This window comes from Rhinolophus ferrumequinum, chromosome 26 (assembly GCF_004115265.2).
Source record: "Rhinolophus ferrumequinum isolate MPI-CBG mRhiFer1 chromosome 26, mRhiFer1_v1.p, whole genome shotgun sequence".
Classification (NCBI taxonomy): domain Eukaryota; kingdom Metazoa; phylum Chordata; class Mammalia; order Chiroptera; family Rhinolophidae; genus Rhinolophus; species Rhinolophus ferrumequinum.
Window position 1 is genome coordinate 26,549,870 of NC_046309.1, and position 17,086 is coordinate 26,566,955.

A 17,086-nucleotide genomic window follows, 5' to 3' on the forward strand; every position below is an offset into this window, starting at 1 on the left:
TGCTGTTCACCTACCTCGGCAATTCACAACCCTGGCTGCTGAGCAGAATCACCTGGGGAACTTTTAGAAGCATTTCAATGTCTACTTCTCCCCCCAGCCACAACTAGAGGCTTCTGGTTGCATTGGTTGTGGGTATGGCCCAGACACCAGGCATCCGGGCGGGGCAGCTGTGCTGTCTGTCCAGGCCAGACTTACTCTCACTGAGGTCAGGAACAGAAAAGCTCACTCCTATAGGTGGAAAAGTGATCACCCTTGTAACTGAAAACATGGTGGAAATCCAAGCGCTGTTAAAATTAACTTAAAATTCTTGCTGGGCCTTAGTAGTGGGGTACCTGTACATTACATTCATGTTGTTTTAACTGGGGTGAATACCAGTAATACTGGTGTAGTGCAGGGGATCCTGCCGACTTCGCCATGTGTCGTGCTGGGCATCCGGCGGGGTCTCTGGTCCCACTCCCCACATAAGAACGCAGGACATGGCTAGGCCAAAAAGGAACACCCACGGAGCCATAGGTAGGGGAGTCACACCACTATACTCTCACTGGCGGCTGGGTTGGAGACACAGGAACCAGGAGCAACACAATTCTCAACCCTCATTGTGCCGCTTGCAGACTCAGCCACCATCTTCCTGCTAGCTCCCCCTTTTCTTTTTCTTCTGCTAGCCTAGCCTCGGCAGTTATATTCATGGCTAATGGCTCACTGGTTACAGCTGACAGCCAACTAGCCACAGCTGCTGGCCATTTGATCACAGTCGATGGCCATTTACTACCTGAGCCAGCACCTTTCTATGTGAGGCTGAGAGCCTGGAAACTGTTTTTTGGGGCTCTGTCCCCACAACTGGTAACTTTAGAAAGAGACGTGAAAATTTTTAATTTTACATTTTTAATTTTTCCACATTCTTGTAACTGTTTTCATTAAATGAGGGAGTCACTGGTTGTTTCTGCAAGGTTTTTTGATCACATAGTCAATATGCCTTCAAAATGCAGCCCTGTTCCTGGATTCTTTGAAAACAAGGTCTCATATCAGTAGGAAAATTTAAGATTGAATAGTAAATTCTGAATTGATGACAATTCAGACTGTCACTTGGATGATAATTGCTTTAGGTTTGTCAGTGGAACTGAAATCGGCATTCTATAAATTTGGGCTGAGTCAGGTTTGCCTCTGAACAGCAAGAAGCTGACTGATTGCAGGCAGTGCAGCTGACTGGTTACAGCGAGTACAGCTCACTGGCTACAGACAAGACACAGAGAGGCTCTTTCGGGGAACTCTTTACATTTTCCTTGCGGCTGCCGAACTTTGTCTCAGGCTTTAGAACCATCAGTTTTGATGACTAGTCGGGGAGTAGTTTCTGGAGTTCTTCAGTCTGACAGTGAAATGAAGGGGCTATTCCAAGCTTTTAAGTAAATCAGCTCAACTACTGATTCCTGAGGGAATAAACCCATCTTGCCTCTGAGACCACCTCGGGACATTGACTATCCACCTCTGCAGTCAAGCCACTCTCATTTCACGAACACACTGGGCATTGGTTTTTATATAGAGTGTGACTCATGGGCTCTTCCATTTCCTGCTCCAGTGACCTTCTCTGAGGAGCCATTTCCCCAGTTCATCTGCATACGTCTAAGGAAGGCCTGCTAACATTGACCTTTGGCAAAGGGCCTAAAGAGAGAGCACTGTGGGAGACATCTTCACAGTTTCTAATCTGGCATAACCAGGCTCAATTTCCTCCTTGTGTTACAGCACAGACCAGGGGCAGTACTGCCACTTTGTTACCACAGAGCATCTTATCCAGGCCCCTTTCGATGGGAGGATCCTTCTTGGAATTTCCATCATGTGTCCAGTGGTGAGTAATGGGAATCGTGATGCTAGTTCTTAAGTTTCCTTTGCGGGTGTTGTGAATGGCTTAGTTTTCTTCTAGCAAGATGTCAGCTCTGCCTGGAAAGGAGCAGAGATGCCACCTGGCAGGCTGCACGGGGGTTGGTGTGTCTGCACTGACTGGCAGGTCCCATACAGTGCGCCTTCCTGTGCAGCAGACCTGGTGACCATCTTGGCAGGAAAGCTCTGCTGGATAATGGGCATGGCACTTAAACCAGAAGCTGTGTCCTTACTGTGAGCTCCACAGTGCTGTCTACTTGGCGATTCCAGGACCTTTGCCTGTGTCAGACTTAATCCCAAATCAAGTGGCCCAAAGAGAAGTCATTAAAGTTTTCAGTGTGAAGTCCTTCCATAGTGCTATTCTGCTATACACTGTCAAAGTAGTCCCTTAAGTTGTCAAGTACACAGGTGGCACTGTTAAGCACTATATTTTGCTAGTTCTGTGCTAAAAATTTATGTTAGAAAAATGTGACCATCATTGATGAAAGTATACTTCTATTACCCAGTGAAGCTGTCATTGGATATGGTTGTGAAGCAGAAACGAAATGTAAGATCCACTGTGGGCTCCCCAGCTTTTGGGAGAAAACAGGACTGTTCTTTTAAGGACTTGGAGTTGTTGCCTCAAGACAGGAATTCTTATCATCATGTGATTCCCAGGAAGCAAACATCTAAGCAGAAAACTTCCAGTGTGCCCCCTTGAGCAGCATTGTAAATGTGGGGTGCTGAGGTGGCAATTTTACTCGGTTGTTTTCCAGAATTTCTTGTTGTGGTCCAGCTTCATTTTGAAAGGAGCTCCTCATTATTTTCTCTCTTCTCCCTCCTTCTTTCCAACATTCCTCACTCCCTCCTTCTTATCCTGTCCTTCTTCCTTCCCTCTCTCCCTTACGTCCTTTTTTTTTTCAACAAAAAATTTTGAGTTATACACTTTATGATGGTGTGGGGACAGATCCAGGAGTGCAGTCTCCAGGCTCTCGGCTTCACATGGAAAGGTGCTCACTCGGGTAGTAAATGGCCATCAGCTGTGATTGGATGGCCATCAGCTGTGGCTACTTGGCCATCAGCTGTAACCAGTGAGCCATTGGCCACTAATATAACTGCTGTGGCTACGCTAGCAGAAAATGGGGGCTAGCAAGAAGATGGCAAGAGCGGATTGCAAGAGCAATCCGCTCTTGAGCTAGCAAGAGCGGATTGCAGTTAGCACGGCGGGTTGCAGTTAGTGAGGTTGGTTGGCAGAGAGAAAGAGTGGACAGCAGGTTGCGGATAGTGTGGCTCCTGCTTCCAACCCAGCCACCAGCGAGACTATAGTGGTGTGACTCCCCTATCTATGGCTCCGTGGGTGTTCCTTTTTGGCCTCACCATATCCTGCGTTCTTATGTGGGGAGCGGGACAAGAGACCCCGCATGACACACTGAATGACACATGGCACAACGAGTAGAGTACGGTGCGGGCCAAAGCTCTCCGAAGGGCGGTGGAGCAGTTTGTGTGTATGAACACTCAGTCTCAGGAAGACCAGGAGGAGCAGCTGCCTGAGAACTGGACCCCGTGGAGGGGTAGGAAGACGTGGATGGTTCCCCAACCAGCAGAGGCCGGAGAAAGCGAAGGTCGTTGCGGCCCTGTGGGCTGAGAAGTGCTTGCTGAGGCCCTCACCCCCAGGTTGGGGAGGATTTGGAGCCCTTGCCCTGCGGAGAGGGCACACATTGTGAGGCTAAGGCACAGCCCTGGCGAAAGACTGTGGACTATGGGGAATTGCCTTCCATCCCTAATTTAATGGACCACTTGACTGTTTTCTTGGGAACTTACCACCATGTAGTGGAACTGGCGGATGTTTGCTTTTGTGACTTGACTGGCCACCATCGAGAATATGTAAGCACCTTGACTATGAGTCACTGTTGTTCTAGCACGGTACCTTGAGAGGCCCAGAGAGAGTGGCAGTGCCCTGAGAGGTTCTGACTGTGCCCAGAGAGAGTGGCAGTGCCCTGAGAGCCCTGGCTGAGTCCAGGAAGTCTGGCTGTGCCCAGAGAGAATGGCAGTGCCCTGAGAGCCCTGACTGTGCCCAGGAAGTCTGGCTGTGCTCAGAGAGAGTGGCAGTGACCTGAGAGCCCTGGCTGAGTCCAGGAAGTCTGGCTGAGCCCAGAGAAAGTGGCAGTGCCCTGAGAGGCCCTGGCTGAGTCCAGGAAGTCTGGCTGAGCCCAGAGAGAGTGGCAGTGCCCTGAGAGGCTCTGGCTGTGCCCGGGGAGACTGGTGGTATCCTAAGAAGCCCAGGAAGTCTGGCTCTGCCCAGAAGTACTGGTGGTGCCCTGAGAAACCCTGGCTGTGTCCAGAGAGCCTGGCTGTGTCCAGGATATTGCATTCACTTCCAGGCTCCTCGCGGAAGATGCTTGTCGCGTAGATTGTGAGGAAAGACCCTGTAGGGGTGGAGTGTGGGACAGAGCCAGGAGTTCAGTTTCCAGGCTCTCCGCCTCACATAGAAAGGTGCTGGCTCAGGTAGTAAATGGCCATCAACTGTGATTGAATGGCCATCAGCTCTGGCTAGTTGGCTGTCAGCTGTAACCAGTGAGCCATTGGCCACTAATATAACTGCCATGGCTTCGCTAGCAGAAAATGGGGACTGGCAAGAAGATGGTGGCTGAGCTAGCAAGAGCGATTGCAGAGAGGTGGATTGCAGCCAGCAAGTGAGGTTGGTTGGCAGAGAAGCGGATGGCAGGTTGCGGATCGTGTGGCTCCTGCTTCCTGTGTCTCCAACCCAGCCGCCAGCGAGACTATAGAGGTATGACTCCCCTATCGATGGCTCACTGGTTGTTCCTTTTGGCTTCAGCATATCCTGCGTTCTTATGTGGGGAGCGGGACCAGAGACCCCGCATGATACCCTGCATGACAGATGGGCTTTTGCTAAAGATACAAGTATAGTCACGTGTCACTTAACAACAGGGATGCATTTTCAGAAATGCGTCATTAAGCCATTCCATCATTGTGCCAACATCACGGAGTATACTTCCACACATCTGTATGATACAGCCTCCTACACACACAGGCTGTGTGGTACAGCCCGTTGCTCTGAGGCAACATTCCTATACAGCACGTTACTGTATTGAATACTGTGGGCAATTGTAACACAGTGGTAAGTACTTGTGTATCTAAACATATCTAAACATAGAAAAGGTACAGTAAAAATACATAAACCAGTGTCATAGTTGTTTATTATCATTATCAAGTATTATGTACTGTACACAATTGTGTCTGCTATACTTTTATCCAACTGGCAGTGCAGTAGGTTTGTTTACGCCAGCATCACCCCAAACATAGGAGTCATGCGTTGCCCTCTGATATCACAGATGGTAGCTGTCATTAGGTGATGGGATTTTTTCAGCTCCATATGGGATCACCATGGCACGTGTGGTTCAGCAATGACTGAAATGCCTTTATGTGGTCCATGACTGTATTACAATATAATTTTGACCCACAGAAAGCTTTCTTCTTGGGGGGCAGGGAGTGGAGAAATAACAATGAAAAGTATGATGTCTGATGAGAATTATATCTAAGGTGTTGTGGGAAAATGTAGGTGGAAACCTCAGCCATCCTGGATGGAGCGGAACAGTCTGAGATGGGAAGACAGAGTGTTAGGAAAGGTACCCTGGAGGGCATAAATTTGAGTCTCTTTGGGTAAGTGGAAGAGATACTGCTTCAAGATGTGGACATGGAGAAAAGAGGAAGACAGACAATGGGCATAAAGGCAAGAAAGTGTGGGACACGGAGGAAGGGGCAGATGGTTCTGTTACTGGGATGTGTGATCATGGGGTGGAGGGTGAAGGACAAGAAGTGACTCTAATGAGGCTGGCAGAAGGTGGCTCTGTGGTACAATGGATAGTACATCGGACTTCTAGTGAGGCTGGCAGAGACTAAACAGGAATAGCATTGCGTTTTTGTTAGGATTTGGAATTGTCCCAAAGTGTAGACACATTACAGAATTTTAAGGAAAGGTTTCCCTGTTACCAAGGTCACTGTGGTAATGTGTGCTGAATACTTTCTGTTGGGAGTCCCAAGTTACTACCTAAACTTGATTAATCAAAATGAAGTACAAACATATTGTCAGAGTGGAGAACAAAGAGGAAACCACCAGAACTAAAAACAGCAACTCTAGGAAGAGGGATAAGTTGCAGGGATAGGACAGGAAATGTAACTTTTAATACCATTTGAATTTGTTTGATATATGTATGTTGTTAAATTAATTAAAGAAGGAGACCATTAGACGGAGGTGACTCTAATGCAAAGACAGGATACTAAGCAACCCAAAGTCTAAACCTGTAATTTTCTCAAGGTGACAAAATCAAAACACTAAGGCCAACCAATTGCAAACACCTAACTAGGCTTTAAACTATAGCCCATCAGTAATTCCCTTCATTTGCTTCCATTGTGGTGACACTTGTTAGTAAAGTTACACAGGTTTCAAGTGTACAATTCTGTAATACATCATCTACATATAACTGTGTGTTCACCCCCCAGAGTCAGTTCTCCTTCCATCTCCATAGATTTGATCCCCTTTACACTCATCTACTTCTTACCCTCTGGTAACCACTAAACGATTGTCTGTGTCTGTGAGTTTTTGTTTTGCACTTTCTCTGTATAACTCATTCACCTGGCTTCTGTTGGCAGATTGTTCCTAACCACTTCTAGTTTGGTGCTTCCGGATTGGAATCAATTTAGCTCAACTAAACTCTTAAAATAATAAAAGTAAATAATTCTGATTTTCTCACCACATCATTATACTGAGTTGTCTACTGACTTTGCAGAGGAGCATATGCAAATCACACAAAAATCAAACGATCTCCAATCACTTCAGGATTACTATATCCCATGCTTTTTTAGACTTTGATGAAATTGAAGTATGGGATGCTATTTTGCATTATAATTTTGTGGGCAAATTATCAGTGGATTGTATTTCCCATGGAATACGGAGCTCTTTGTTTCCCTTTGGATATTGGTGAATTTATCTACCAGATATGATTTACGTAACACTTCAGGATCTTTATTGCGTAGTGATTCCTTAAATATAAAACATACCTTTTATTTGTGTCTCATCACAATTCTGTGACAGTTCAGGGCAGATGTTACTATCTCCATTTTATGGAGAAAGTGGAGCAAGGTTGAGAAGCTTGTCTTAGGTCACTGAGAAAGAGAAAGGGCTGCTTGGGGATTGTCTCCCTCCCCCTATCCACAGGATTTCTTAAGGGGCAGGGAAGATTGAATACCATTAAAGCACACAGGCTGCTTTTTTAAATGTCAAAAACACATTACCAAGGAGGAAAAAGAAGCCACCAAAAACAGGAAATCCTTGTGAATGTCTCAGCTCTAATCTTCCTCACCCCAACTCTTTTACAAATTGGTCAATATGGTAGTTAAAAACGTGTCCTACATAAACAGCTATTGAAGGACACTATGGAAGTGAAGAGAAATAAGTCATAGGAAGAAAAAAAAACATTGCTTAAAATCTATTCATCAACTCAATTAATTAAAAAAAGAAAGGAAAAAGAAAACCTGTCACACACACACACAAGTGCGGAAGAAAATGAAGGGAATTACTGATGAGCTACAGGTTAAAGGTGTAGAATAGGAAATGCAAGTTATCTCTTCATATCATTTGGATTTGTTTAATATATGCAGGTACGGAAGGAGGTGATTAAACCGTAGGTAGGGAAGTGCAGGTCACTTATGCGTACTTTTCCATAAAGCTGTCTGATTCCCTCAGTTAAAATCTTTTTAGAAGCTGTCTGATTCCCTCAGTTAAAATCTTTTTAGAAGATCACAAATCTAGAGAACATTATGTTAAGTGAAATAAGTCAGACAGAGAAAGATAAGTACCATATGATCTCACTTATTTGCGGATTCTAAAGAAAAGAATAAGTGAATGAACTAATCAGAAACAGTTTTGGAGACAAAGAGGAAAAACTGAGGGTTGCTAGATGGGCGGGAGGGGGGGGGGGGGGGGGGGGGGGGGGAGGGGATTGGAGGGCAGTCGGTGACCACAGGATGGCCACGGGTTTGAAAATTAATCTAGGGAACGTAATTTGGTGGTTACCAGAGGGTAAGGGGGTTGTGGGGTGGGGGATGAGGGTGAGGGGGATCAAATGTATGGTGATGGAAGGGGAGCTGACTCTGGGTGGTGAACACACAGTGTGATTTATGGATGATATGATACAGAATTGCACACCTGAAATCTATGTAATTTTACTAACAATTGTCACCCCAATAAATTAAAAAATAAAAAAAAATTAAAAAAATTAAAAAAAGGAAATAAATATAAGCAAAATAATGTTTAAAAAAAAAAAAAGAAGATCACAGATCTAATCAGGAGTTCCAGGGAGTATTCTGTTTTAGTTTTTCTATTAGAGATTTAAAGTTCTGACTTCACAACGCAGAACCCTTGACTTCAAGGGTGCATAAATTTTTTTTAGCACCGCCAGTTGCAAGACATTCCTTCCCGCCCTCCCACACCCCACTCCCCGCCCCCCACCGCGGCACACCTGGAATCCGTGTGGATGTTTGATGAGCCTCGTCCAAATTCTGGCTCTTCCCACTTTGATTCGGTTTCTATCCACTAGAACAAGGTGACCTGCCAAGCTAGAAAGAACAAAAGGCAATGACTCACAGAAATGTTTTTCCTTTTCTTTCTAAACAAATTAAGGGCAAAGACCATGGATGATAAGAATGATTTGAAAACCTTGTTATCAGTTTGTAGTAAAGCGGTCTCTCTTCCTTCCTCTCCTCCCGGCCCACCTCCGATCATAAAACTCTCACTCATGAGGAACAATCTAGGAAACTTTCAAAGATATACTTGCTGCTTTGAATGTGGGTAATGAATCTCAGAATTACTTTGGATTTGGGGCGCTTGGTCCAATGATTACTGAAGTACACTCTTTTTTTTTTTTTGACAATTAGCATTGCAGACAATGTAAAATGTGTCGTACATAAGTACTTATAGCTATAAACAGTCAAAGTGTTATTTGGCTTAAAGCCTTTACTGACTGTTTTCATCTTAATCACATTAAGGAATGTGTTTGGATCAAAAGATAATTTATATCACTGGTGTTTAATTAGCATGATGAGATATGTATAATCAAGAATTATATAGCTTTCATTGCATCCATATTTACCAAATACAAGTGAAAATAATGAGGCTTATTTCTTTAATAGATTTCAGTGTTTGAAAAAATGGACAATTAATAGTTGCTATAATAGAACAGAATGATTCTACTATTTTCAAAAGTCTAGAGTGATATTAATGATATCATTTAAAAACATCAGAGTGTGCTTTCATCAAAGTCCAAAAGAAAAGGAAAGGGAAGAAAAAATAGTCATACATATATATATTATGTCAGAATGAATGTCACTGTCTTTCAGATTATTTCTTCTTCCCTGAATTGGTGAAATTTTAAAATGTGACTTGCAAATAGTCAAACTCATACTTCACTCCTGTCATGTTTCCAGTCAAAACACTTGCAAATTTTATCTGCAAGTATTATATTTTGAGAGAGAGAAAAGTTCCGTTATTGGGTGTATGTTTAAGGCAGAGATGGCTAACAGCACCGGAATTAATGCTACCTCTTTAACAGTGGTTACCTTGTGATGCCCAGCCACGCCTAACCTCTCCACACCTTATGGCAGCCAGGAGAGGTCCTGTGACCAATTTTCACTCCACAATGTGGAATGCAGTGGTGTCTGTAATTCAACAGCCAGTGTGATTCTGCATCTTCTCTCTTCTCTCTCCACCAGTTGGATGTTGATGGCAACATTTAAAGCCATAGGTTGGAGAGAACAGCACTGTCATTGACAGGTCTGTATGACTACATGAGACAGATGTACCCTTTGTCCCAACAGCAGTACTGTGAATACATGTATTGGGCAAGTATTGGACATGAGCAAGAAATAAGTGTCATTGTATTAGCCATATAAGTGCTGATGTTTGATTGTAATGGTCGTTAATGATACCCTAACTATGATTGTGCTCATTTTTCTTAAGCTCTTTTAAATAACTTATTCAGAGAAATCCTGCTAATCTCACTATTTCCTGTTATATTAATTACAGAAAACATTGACTATTTTTACACTAACAAATGTTTGAAGGAATTATTAATAAATTATGATTGTGACAACAGAGTTTTTTTTTTTTTTAGGTTAAAGCAAATCAAAATGGCATTAATTTCCAAAGTTTTGGTTACATTAATTTTTAAATACTATGAAAAATGTCAAGTTGTCTAGTTCCTAGTTTTATTGTTGTAACTCTATGTGTTATATCATTTTATGTTTGTCATGTATAAGCATGGCCTCCTCTTACAAACTCTTAGAATGACGAATCTGAATTAAAAAGCATATCTCACCATCATCAAAAAATCTTTAGGATCACACTCTTCTCATATCTACCTCAAGAGAATAAACATAAAATCACACTGAAGTCCTGTTGACGTGGTCTACATGTTTACTTGTTAATAGAATTCCATGAAACACATCTTTTCGTTAAAGGTAGGCCCAGGGTTCTACATCAGGCTCCTCCCAATATCAGATTTACCTTAAACAATTTAATTAGTATAACTAAAAACTTGGCTGATATCCTAAATAATACAGTTTATCTATCATATTTATTAGGAAGTCATTCCCAGGGAGCCCTAAATGACAAATATATGCAACACGTAAATGTAAAGAGAAAGGTAAGGAGGAAGGGCTAAGGAACAGAAGGAGAGGTGTCCAAAAACAAGCTACTTCTTTGCAGTTCTGCCAAGGACACATGACTCTGGGGTCTGAAGTGTGGCCTTGGCCCTAGCACCCAACCCCGCAATGCCTCTTCCTCATGCTTTTCTCTGCAGAAATTCATTCTTCTCTGGAGGCTGTTTGCTCCCCTTCTCTGTGTAAACGGCCTCTCCACAGCACTTGAGTTCACAGGTCTTCCATTCAAGTCTGTGTAGATTTATAGAGGCTCTTAATTCCTGTTCTAAACTTCTAAGAAAGCACACTTGATTGGGCTAGCTCTGTGTATCCCCATCTTACTGTCTCTGCATACTTGGTAATGGGTGGGTGCAGAGGGTTATGTGGCACAAGCTCACCTGCAGGTGGTGTTAGGCTGGCAGTGGCCCTGAGATGAGAGAATGGGGCACAGAATGAGAAAACAGGCTAAAGTGCCTGTTGCAGGCTAAGGTGTGACTATGCCATAACTTATTTTTCTAACCCCTATTACTGAATATTCTTCCCTTCTCAATTTCTCTTATTATAAGCAAACTGTGATAAAAATCCTCAGAGTTAAGTCCTACTCCCCACTCCCACCTCCCCACACACACCCCTTTAAAATTAATTTCTAGAGATTGAATTGCTAGTGTAAGGAATTATTACATTTTAGAACTTTCAATGTGTATTGAAATTGTCTTCCAGAAAGTTGGTGCCAATTTATGCCACCTTCAGCTACTTAAAAGTACAAATTTTTCTGTGCTCCCACCTGGGTATATTAATTTCCTTATTAGGTATATTAAAAGAGTTAATTCCTTTAATTTACATGTATTTAATTCCAAGTAATGTTGAGCCTTTTCTCAGAAGCATATTAACCATTGTATTTCTTCATGTCTTTTATTTAATCTCCAACTATTACTGTATTCATCTTTATTTTACTCTAAAGATTTTTCAGTTATAACAATCCTTTGTCATATATGTCCCAAATATGTCTCCAGGTTATGGTGTGCCTATTGAGGTTTTATATTTAGATTTTTTAAATGCAGTTATGAAGTAGCTTTTTAAACCCAGGATTATACAATGCAACCGACTCAAAATTTGGGCAGTAGGAAATTCTTCTTTACAGAGTTATTTGATTTCTTTTTCCCTGTGTGGAATATGATCTCTAATTCTACTTCTGCCTTTACGGGATGGTGTGGCTGCTGGCGAAAGCCACCAGAAGTGAAATGCAGGGAGAGTAAAGCTGTCATTTTCTGCACAATGATGTTATTCATTTGTTGACAGATTTGGTCACATAAATCCCAGATAGAGTTTGATCTATGCTCATTTTATGTAGTCACTTAGGGATATGTGAAGAAGAGAACAAAGAGAGTGACTGGTAATGCAGCACCAATTTTTAGTGTATTTTCTGTTTCTAAATCTCCCTTCAATTTTCCAACGATGCTCAAAGGTCAAGATTTTGTTGAGAGTGGATCAGAATTAACTTCTGTGTGTTAGATGGAAATTGGCTCAGAAGCCAAAGTGTAGTGGGAGGTATTACTTCTTTTCCAAGAAATATTTGGCTGAAAGGCTGCCAATTTGTGTGCTATAAAGGTCTTCAGATAAGAAAAGTAAGTTATTTTATTTTTCTCTTTAAAGAATAAACATCCATCTCCATGCTTTCTAGCCTTGTCTGAGTGACGCCATTTTACACATCTTTCTAAGTTTTATTTTTGTCATCACCTGACAAATATTTCATTTCTTACTGTCATAGTAAGGTTTACTCATCTGGATTTTATAGACTTATCCAGCACAAGCTGCTTATAGGAGCATTATGAGGATGTAGCAGTTTAATTCAAATTGCTATCAAAAGTTTTCGATGTCGGCAGAACCTGTGACTTGCTCCTAACCAATAAAATGGGGCAAAGGGAATGGAATATCACCGTTGATTAACTAGGTTGTGCAAAACTGCAGCTGGAGCTTCTGCCACTGGCCTTGAAGAAACAAAGAGCTACAACACGAACTGCCACATGCCAAGGGTGACCTCTAAGACCTGAAGGCAACATCCAGCCAACAAGCAGGAAGAAGCTGGCACTCAGGCATTCAGCCACAAAGAAATAACTTCTGCCAAAATCCTGAAAAAGCTTGAAAAAGTGGACCTTCCCAGTCAGGCCTGCAGATGAGATGTAACCCAGTGGACAGCTTGCCTGCAGCCGTGTGAGCTCCGGCTGGCTTCCAGCTAAGCAGTGTCCAGCCTTCTGATCCACGGACTGTAAAGGCTTTACATGGCTGAGTTTACAGGAATTTGTTACGCAGCATATAAAATGAATCTACAAACCTAGACTCATTACTCTCTTTCCCAAGCTTCTTGTATTTTCTCTTAATCAGCACCACTTGTTCCCCATGAAATTCATCTTTGATTCCCAAAGTCAAGCAGCTACCACATCCTGCTGAATTTATACGCAAACCACTTCATATGTAATTGCTCTCTTCCATCTCCCTTTCCATGTTCCTGATGTATGCCCTCACGTCTTCCTGTCTAGGCCACTGCACATCTTTCCGTTCCCTTAGCCTTTGGTATGTCTGTATCCTGCACAATTGTTACCCAAAGCTGTGCTTCCTCAAACACCTACAGACACCAGTCCATGAAACCTCCACTAGAGTGCAAGCTCTGGGAGGGCAAGGAAAGGGGCTGTATTGCCCACTATGGTATGCCCGATGTCTAGTAAGTATAGACCTTGGAAATAATAAGCACACAGATCAGAATGTTCCTGGCAGAAAATTGAGAGTATCATAAAAATAAAAGCCTGATAATTTTTTTGCTTCAGGTTACAAAAGGAAGTATAATTATTTTCCTACTACAAGAGTTTTCAGAGCCCACCAGAGACTCAGAAGAGCTGTGGGATATAAGTGCAATGAGCACACATCCCGCATAAGGCTCTCCTTTTAACTCAGCATCATCTTGGTTGTGACGATAATTTTAAGTTGGCGGTTGGAATGGGGTGCTAGTGCATGAGAATACTAGATCAGGTAATTAGGTAGTTTTCCTACTGTGGACCAGCCCATGCTTCCCTTTAAACATCACTGAATTGGGAAGAAATGTAGAGATTTGTGAAACTGAATATTCTTGATCTGTTGTTGTCGTTAAGCCATTGCAGTTTGCCAAGCCCTTTCACCCTGATTATAAATCTCAAAGGGAATTCAGTCCCATGTGTTTCTGATTAGCTTGCACTTGAATTATCCAAAAGTTTTGTAAGAACCATTTGAAATATAAAAACCTTTGAAAACTAAAGCCTATTATAATGTAAAGTTTTATTTATTTATTTATTTAGGTAGTGGTGTTGGGGAGAAGGACTTAAGGGCGTAGTAAAGAAGAATGGTGAGAAGAAGGTATTTTGAATTAGAATCTGGATCATCAGGAAATCTCCCTAACTTGCTAAAAATTCACAAAATAATCAAGTTAAGTCTTGAAACATGAAATCTATGTTATTGATATTGAGTGCGGCACAGTATAATTGCCTCATTTTTTAAATTAATTGCTGCCTATAACTAGTACCCACATATTTTCATAAATATGGCATTTATATACTATTAGATTTCAAAATGTCTTTTGTTTCCTTTTCAGAAATCACTTTAAATGCTTGGTTATATATCATTGAATATTAATGTAACCTTTCCCCATTAAACGAGAATGTCCAAAAGTAGAGAGAGCAAGAAAATATTAAGCAAAATAGAGATTACCAAAGTAATCACTTTGTCTAAAGGAATGAAACGTCCTTTATCAAATTCTGATATGTGTGCAGTAATATCATCTATGACTACATTTGAAATTAAATGACTTTATATAAAAAAATATAAAGTTTGTAGAATTGTTACATTTTAAGAAGCATTACAAGTGCTTTATGCCATGCAGAAATGCACACAGACTAATAAGTTGTACTCAAAAACTCCTTTTTGTCCATATTTTTGGCCAAGTTTTAGTGTCTCGGAGGTACGGAGTATGCCAATGCGCCTGGAACTCAAGAACGGTCTCCTACCCCATTGGCTCTGTTAAAGGATATACGGGTTCAGATTTACTCATTGGATATTGTGTCTAAGTACAATGGCACATTTCTTGCATAATGAGTACAAGGACTTAAAGTTATGAAACAAAACTGTCTTATGAAACACGATTTCTTAATTTTCTGAAATTTAATGCCAAGACACATCCAGGATTGGAGCATACGTGCCTTAGTGCACAGCTCCGTGTCCTTATTTTGAGCTGTCACTGACCGCATTCGACACCTCTTATTCTGGCACAAAGGCCCTCACCACCATCATGAAAGGATTAACTTGCCATGAAAGTCATGCTCACCACATTCTATGAACGGTCCAGGATTTCATAGGACATACTTGATTCCTTCAGGAAACATGATGATTTTGGGGTTTCTGAGCAGATGCCTTTCTGCAGTTGAATAACAGCTTGCCAAGAAGTTTTTGAAATCTAGCTGTTGTAATAAGAAAAGCCAAAATAATGGTACAAATTGGTGACCATCTGTGAGTGTTCTTATAGAGAACATTACTGCCTTGGGTGGGAGAGGAGAATGCATGAATCCTTAGTGTCACCTAGTTCTGAGTCTATTATTCAAGCACCTCAGATTCATTTATAATTTTATACGATTTATTGTAGTTTACTTTGGGACTAGTTATGCATACATTTGTGTTATTTAGGATGCATAAATATACTTCTCAAGTCTATTCCTTTACCTTCACTAATATCTCTTCTTAATCTCTGATGTGCAGATGTTTTCAAAGGTGGAGTTGGGGGAGAAGATATTACTTCCCATGTCATGTTATAAACAACTTAAAAATCCTTTAAGGGGAGAATATCCAGGAGTTTTAATTTTCACTAAGGTAAAAATGGCTAATATCAGAGCTTGTTCAGTGAGCAAACTGGGATAGCAGACACTAGACAGCCCTGAAGGTGTGAAAAGGGGCACCTTACAGGACAGGGGTGGCCCCCTCGCAGGATGGGGGCCACCATCTCACAGGGTAGCCACAGAAAAGAGTCTGGAACTTCACTGTTTGCTTTAGAGTTGACCCATCTAGTCTTATGCCTTTTACAGGCACAAAAATTACATTCACTCCACAATTTTAGACTTGATAGTTCAGCACCCCAAAGTGTAGGAGAATACCCTTGAGTGATTACAGTGCAATATTATTTCACTCTACAAATATTGGAATTATTTTCATTAGGTAAAAATGGGCAATCAATCTACAAATAGCACTGAATTACATGCTACAAGGAGTGTACAGAAGTACAAAAGGTAACAGCCAGTTTTAAATAACACAGAAGGAAAGGAAACACTAATCTTCAGAATAAATTGCCATCCTAATGAGTTAAGACCAAAATAAAGTATTTTTGCATCAAATTAAAAATGTAATCCCTATCAAAATTATTTTTTCACAACATCTATCTTTACTGACCCAAAGTAGGTTATTGTTTAGTTAAAATAATAATAATAATAATAATAGTAAGTACTTATTACTCATTTCCAATAATAATATCTGGCAGAGGAGCAAATTGGTTTCTGTTCGTTTTAACAGGCCATTCATGACCCTATTAGGAGATGTTTTAATGGCGTTTCTTAGCATTTTGAAGAAAATATTTGTGCTCCTTGCTGAAAATAGCTTAACATGAACATGAGGTCCCAGAGGAATCCTGTCTGCCTCATGAAGTTGCGTTTCTGACTTTCTCCTTCCAAATGCAGAGTGGATATACATTCTAACTTCAAATTCAAGCTTTAAAGAAATAATACATTTATCTTTCTAAATAACGGACTTTCCCCCCAATTCTTTCAATAAGGACAACTTGATACACTAAAATTCTTAATCCCTATTTTTGTAAGTGGTGAAATATAAATTAATTACTCACCCCATGATGCCTAGTACACTCAACATAACTTCCCTTTTCATAGGTAAAGATATGTGTATTCTTTTAACTCGATCCATATACTAACCTGCGGAGCCATGTACTCTGTTGAAAGTGTGACCTCTAATTCAAAGCTCAACCAGCTGAAGAACCTTGAGCAAGTTACTCTGTGTAAGGATTCTACTTCCTGGACTGTAAAACAGGATCGCAGTGATAACCAGCAAATACAATAGCTGTACCCCGGAGAAGGTGAGATAGCGAACATGGAGTTCGTGGCATAGCAGCCCGCAGGTAGAAAGCTCTCCATAACCCTTAGTGGTTTCCCCCTATTGTTAATTCATCTCTTTCCTGGATTTTGTTTTTCGAAAACTGACACTCTGTTTTTACTTAATTAAACAACTCTTGTGTAAAGAAGAATTATTTTTGCTTTTACTTCCTTTGCCTTTGAGGTCAAATTCATAATATCCTCTCCAAACCCAAGATTCATGTTGAGTACCTTTGCTTTCTTTTATGCAATTTATTGTTGCAAGTCTTACAGTTAGGTCTTTGATCCATTTTGAGTTAATTTTGGTATATAGTGACAGATGGCAGTATACTTTCATTCTTTTCCTCGTG